The sequence below is a fragment of the Antrostomus carolinensis genome, unplaced genomic scaffold, assembly GCF_000700745.2.
Source record: "Antrostomus carolinensis isolate BGI_N321 unplaced genomic scaffold, ASM70074v2 scaffold11951, whole genome shotgun sequence".
Lineage (NCBI taxonomy): Eukaryota > Metazoa > Chordata > Aves > Caprimulgiformes > Caprimulgidae > Antrostomus > Antrostomus carolinensis.
Window position 1 is genome coordinate 9,866 of NW_010294855.1, and position 5,654 is coordinate 15,519.

The following is a 5,654-nucleotide window of genomic DNA, read 5'->3' on the forward strand; positions in this document are numbered from 1 at the left end:
GTAGGGAACCACGTCAGGGCGGCTGCCCAGACCCTTTCTCCATTCCACTTCCAGGCTCAGAGGTAAAACGTCACCCATCAACAGCTGGAAACATTGCCCACCCCCTGGCAAGGGGCTGATCCTTCACAGTTCAGCATTCCTGGGTGAAGAGGCAGCCAGCTACATGGAGAAAAAATGGGCATTTGAGTGAAGAAACAGCTCAGGGGTGCTGCTAATGAGGGGAGGTGCTGTAACCCCACTTCCCGAGGTGCCTCCTCCCTGCAGAAGCAGATCAGGGAGGATAAGGATGGATGTAAGTGGATCCATCACCACCTTGGCCCACGCAGGCAGAGGCTGACACTGCTCTGCAGTCACAGCAAACATTGTCCCCTGCAAAGGACAGGGAAACCCACGAGCTCTGCTGCTGTCAGCCCTCCAGTTTGCTCATCGTTCCTGTGACTGGAGGGTGCACCACAGCATCCTGGGGCATCACAAGAGCACCCACAGCACCCACAGCACCCACAGCTTGCAGTGAGTCTGGCTCTGGGGCAATCTTCACCTCTATTTTTGGGTTTTAGCACCTTGAAGACAGTGAACTGTTAACACACACGTGACAAAGAACCTCAGAACAGAAGAAGGACTTGAAAGCAGAGAGGTGCTCTGTCACGCAGTCAAGTTCTTTGTCACATCAGTGTCACTGTCACAGCATCAGCAGATGAGGCTCAGTGGTAGGTGCTGCTGTCTCATGGATGCTGTGAGGCTCTGCCCTGGACTGGCTGCTCTGGGGACACCCAAGGACATGGGGACAGAGTTGTCGTTTCAAGCATGCCCTGAGCCTTCTCATGCCGCCTCCACCACAGGGCACGGGCATTCTGGTATCCAGCCTTGGCTCTGCCTCTGCATTTCCCACATGTCCTTGTGCTTCTGGCCTTGGTCCCCTCCTTACTGAGCTCCTGTTTTGACCTCCAGCCAGAGATGAATCTGTAACCTGACTGCCAATGCCACCTTCATGGCAAGACACTCCAGTGGGCCAGGAAAGGGAAATCCCCAGAGTTTTGGGATACGAAGGGGCATTATAGACAGAACAATTTTGAAAAAAGCACCACATGCCCTCAGGAACACCTTTCAGATCTTCTCCTCTGCCTTCCTGCAGCTATTTGGGTGGGAAAACAGTGATTTCATACTTCCTACTTGCACTTCTTCCTCCTGGGCACAGAACATCATCCTGATTAAGACCCTCCTTTTGCTAACGGACAATCCCTGAAGCTCAGATTTTTATTGAACATTTTCCAGTTTGCTCCACATTCTGATTTTAATGCCCTGCCCAGTCCTGCTGTTAAACCAAATAGGACCAGTTACCATCAGCAGTGCCAGCCGCAGAGCAGAACATCTTTGATTTTGTTCTTGATGAAAAAAGTCTTTGGAAAGCCTCTGAGAGAGCCACATGGTGCCAGAAGTCATGGCAGCAGCAGTATGCTGATGTATCTCCTAATGTGCTGCCAGGAGCCTGAGGAGGGTCCCCTGGACTAAATTAGAGACATTATCACTTAATCAAACCATGAATGGAGGTCTTTGTTCCACTGTTCTGTCTGGTCCTGGGTGAATCACAGAATCCCAGAATTGCCTAGATTGGGAAAGACCTTTAAGATCTTTGAGTCCAACCTAAAACCCAACACTGCCAAACCCACCCCTAAATCATGTCCCCAGGCACTATGTCTACACGACTCTTCAATCCCTCCAGGGATGGGGACTCCACCACTGCCCTGGGCAACCCCTTCCAATGCCTCAGAACCCTTGCAGCAAAGAAATTCTTCCTCACATCCCATCTCAACTGCCCTGGCCACAACTGGAGCCCATTTCCTCTTGTCCTGTCCCTTGGGCCTTGGTTGAACAGACCCACCCCCACCTCTCTCCACCCTCCTCCAAGGGACTTGCACAGAGCCACAAGGTCTCCCCTCAGCCTCCTTTTCTCCAGGCTCAACACCCCCAGTTCCCTCAGCTGCTCCTCGTACACTAAGAAATGAATAAACTGTAGAAAGTAGAGAAAAATATATCAGAGTTCCGTCCTGTCAAGTGGGGTGAACTTGCATTTTAATGGCTTCAGGAGACCTTGGGTAGCTGTTAAGCTACAATCTTGTCTAAAAGTGCAGTCAGTTCCTCAATATTTCTGAATCTTTACGTGCAGTAATCAGCACAGTCTGACCCTGCTCTGTTTCTATCTCCTTGCATTGCCCCGTGCAACAATTAATCTTCATTATTATTTTTTTAATCTAGCTTTTCTCTGCACTGTATATATTGCAGGGGCAAAAACAGTTTCTCCCTGTTGCAAGGAGGAGAAGGGAGATGACCTGGGGCTGCACCAAGAGGGACAGGGTGCTCTCAGCTTGCTTTGTCTTTTCCTGGGCTCCCTCTAGTGCTGTGCAGTATATATTGTATTTCCACATCCCTGCTGCTTCACAGGAGCGCCCTGTACAGCACTTATCCCTGTAAAGTGTTTATCTCCACATAAACCCCTGGAGACACGGTCCAGCTGCTCCCCGAGCAGTTGCGATGCAGGAGGAGGAGGAGGAGGAACGGCTGGGGACAACGGGAACCATCTTCCTGCTCGTGATGTGCCTGGAATTATTCATTAAAAAGTTTTGTTCTCTGCTTCCTAACCACCTAAAATTAAAGTGCAGAGTGTTTGAGCAGCCTGTCTTTGTGTTGGGTGTTTAATGACATCCAGCAAAAGCGAGTGAGGCCATTCAGGCACAACACCGATACAGAGTCATTCATAATGAACCCGAGGCACAGCAAGACTAATTGATGTGAATTCAGGCAACTTAAATGGATGAGAGTGGATGTGCTGTGTCTGATAGCAAGGTCAAAGGAAGGTTATTAAAAGAAAATAATTTGGTTTGCAAAGATAACTTGAGAGAAGCAAAAATTGCTTCCATTAGGAATATTATATCGTGAAAAAATGAGAACAGCCCAATTATAGATGTAGCCAAAGCACAAACAGAAGGCAGAGAAGCTAGAGAGACAGGGAACTGAGTCCTTCAGCACAAAGACTGCAATGCCACACACACAACAAGAGCAACCATCATGCTCAATAAGCCTTGGGAGTACAACAGGCTGCAGACATTCTCACCAGCTATGAATCCTGTCATAAAAATAATGGCTGGACCTTCACTTCAGTCTAAATCTCTTCTATTTTCTTGCTCCCCAATTTCCAAAACCAGGTCAGCAGGAGAGCTCACACAACCAAAATATGCTAGTTGGGGTTTTGGGGGTTTTTTTTTTTCCAGATCAGTGGTTGTACCCTACATCACCTCAGCTACTCACCATGAGATTGGAGGCCCAGAAGTTACCCTGGGCTCACGAGGAATCATCCATGAGAACAGGCAGATGCCAGGGTTACTCTGCCTTCTGTCAGACATCTGCTAAACTATCACCCAGGATGGGTTTCCAATCACCTGGCTCCTTCCCTGCTGGGTTTCATTTGCAGCTCTCAAAGGCCACATCAGCCCACATTAGGCAGAGCCAACAGATGAGTGAACCACTCACACCGTAGCCATGGAGCATGTGAGCTGCCCTCAGGAAAATAACGGGGGGCATCTCCTCTTCTAGGGGCTCAGCAAGAGAGAAGGGCTCAAGCTGCACAGCAGGGACCTGGCAGCCTGGGCTGGGTGGGTGATTGATGGTCAGGAAGGAGAGAAGCTGGAGAACCAGAGCAGAAGGAGGTGGTCTGGGTTGCTTGGTAGAGCAGAGGAAGGAGCCGAATGGAGGCAGATGTCCCACGGTGTTTGGGGAGTTGGGGCAAACACAGGTTCAGATGCTCAGGAGTGGGTGAGACAAAGAGCTGCAGAGGAGCTGGGGACCAGCTGAGCCAGCAGCTCATGAGACAGTCAAAGACAGGAGTCAATGCCATGATGTGTCAGGTACAGATGTGCTGTGTCACCACAGACAGTCAATCGGACTCTTTGGATCTTGGTTTCCTGCACATGAACTGAGGGTTACTGTACTTGCCCATTATACAGGGGAGTTATTTGTATAAACCCATTCAGAGAATATAGGATTCTCTAGTACAGCACTAAACATGTGCCTTGAAAGAATAAAAGAACCCAGAGAGGCCGTGGAGGTGGAATCTCCATCTCTGGAGATGTTCAAAACCCACCTGGACACTTTCCTGTGCAACCTGCTCTGGATGAACCTGCTTTGGCAGGGGGGTTGGACTGGATGATCTCCTGAGGTCCCTTCCAATCCCACCAGTCTGTGACTCTGTGATTAACTGTTCAGAAATAGGCTGAGCAGCTCTTCACCAGTTGGGGTGTACCAAAGTGCTACAGCCCATGCACATGGTCTTTGGTTGCTCTCTAATTCTTTTGTATTTCTAAGTCATACCCAAAGATCTGACCATCAGAACTTCCTTCTGGATAGAAGTTGCCACATCAGACCACTAAATCTCAGCTTTTCCTTTGCAGAAGGAGAACGTGTTCATCTGATAAAACAATGATTCACCACATGGGAACCAACACTGATAGGCTCCAAGAAAAGCTCTTTTGAGATAACTAAGGGATCCTCACAGAGTCTACATGGTGCCATCAAAAAAGATATGATTTATATTTTAGAAAGAACAAATATTTTTCCAAGGATTTAGATCCCTCATTTGCATACAGTGGTCAAAAAAGAGATATATATATATATATATATATATAATGCCTAAACCGGATTATTTTTGGCTTCTAAAACTGAAGTCCTAATATAAGTACCACAAATTTCTAAGGCCATATAGACTCCATCAACACCAGAAGAAAAAGAAAATAGTGATTTCTTGAGAACACAGAGAGAGGTTGATAGAAAGGACTCTCCAGCATGGGCAGGAGAAGTGTCAGGACAGAGCAATACCATCTGGTGCCCACCAACACCATCCAGAAAAGGGATCGAGGTGGTAACCCAGACCCACATAAAGTCACACAACTCACATTTCAGTGTAAGAAAGGAAAAACCTCGGTGTCTGTCCAGGCACATTTACCATCCCCAGTCGTGAGGCCAGGAATGACAAACCAGTGCTTCCTCTTGGCTCCACCTTCTCAGACAGCTAATGTCGGAGAAAAGCCCAGGAGGCTGTCACCTCACCGCATCATTGCGTAACCTCCTGTCTCCAGATCCAACCCAGGTGCCTACAAACGGTGGGGAAAGTTGTGTAGCCCTGCAGAGAGCGGCCAGGCTCCCCTTTGGTGGGGTAAGAAAGCACCAAGGTCTGGTGCAGATGCTGTAGGGAGGAGATGTGAGGTCTCATCTGTCCGGTGGTTCGGCCAGCACCGCAGCTGAGCCCGCACTGAGCATGTGCCGCCGCATCCTCTGCTCTCCCACCAAACCAGGGCCAGGAGAACACGCCTGAGGTGGCAGGGAGACAAGAGAGAGGACTGCTGGGCTGGGGGAAGGAAACCCCCTTGGTTTTGGGTTTTTTTCATCCCAGGGATTTGTTTGTTTAAACAAACCCAAGAAAATCTCCCCAAGGGGGTGAAGCCCCCGGGGCGTCAGCTGCAGACAATGACAGCTGCTCCCCCTTCAGCAGCACGGATTGGCTTTTGCTGCGGATAAAGAAGAAAAATAATGAAGAAAGCAAACAAGACCCTTTCCTGAATTGAAGGATTTGCTTGCTTTTCTCTCCTGCCATTCCTGGCGACTCT

At 49.0% G+C, this 5,654-nt stretch overlaps 1 protein-coding gene across 1 annotated transcript in view; it reads right to left on the minus strand.

The window, feature by feature from the left end:
* STMN3 (stathmin 3) overlaps positions 1–5,654 on the minus strand; it is a 10,778-nt gene that overhangs the window by 2,838 nt on the left and 2,286 nt on the right. The gene's annotated exons all lie outside the window — the stretch shown is intronic.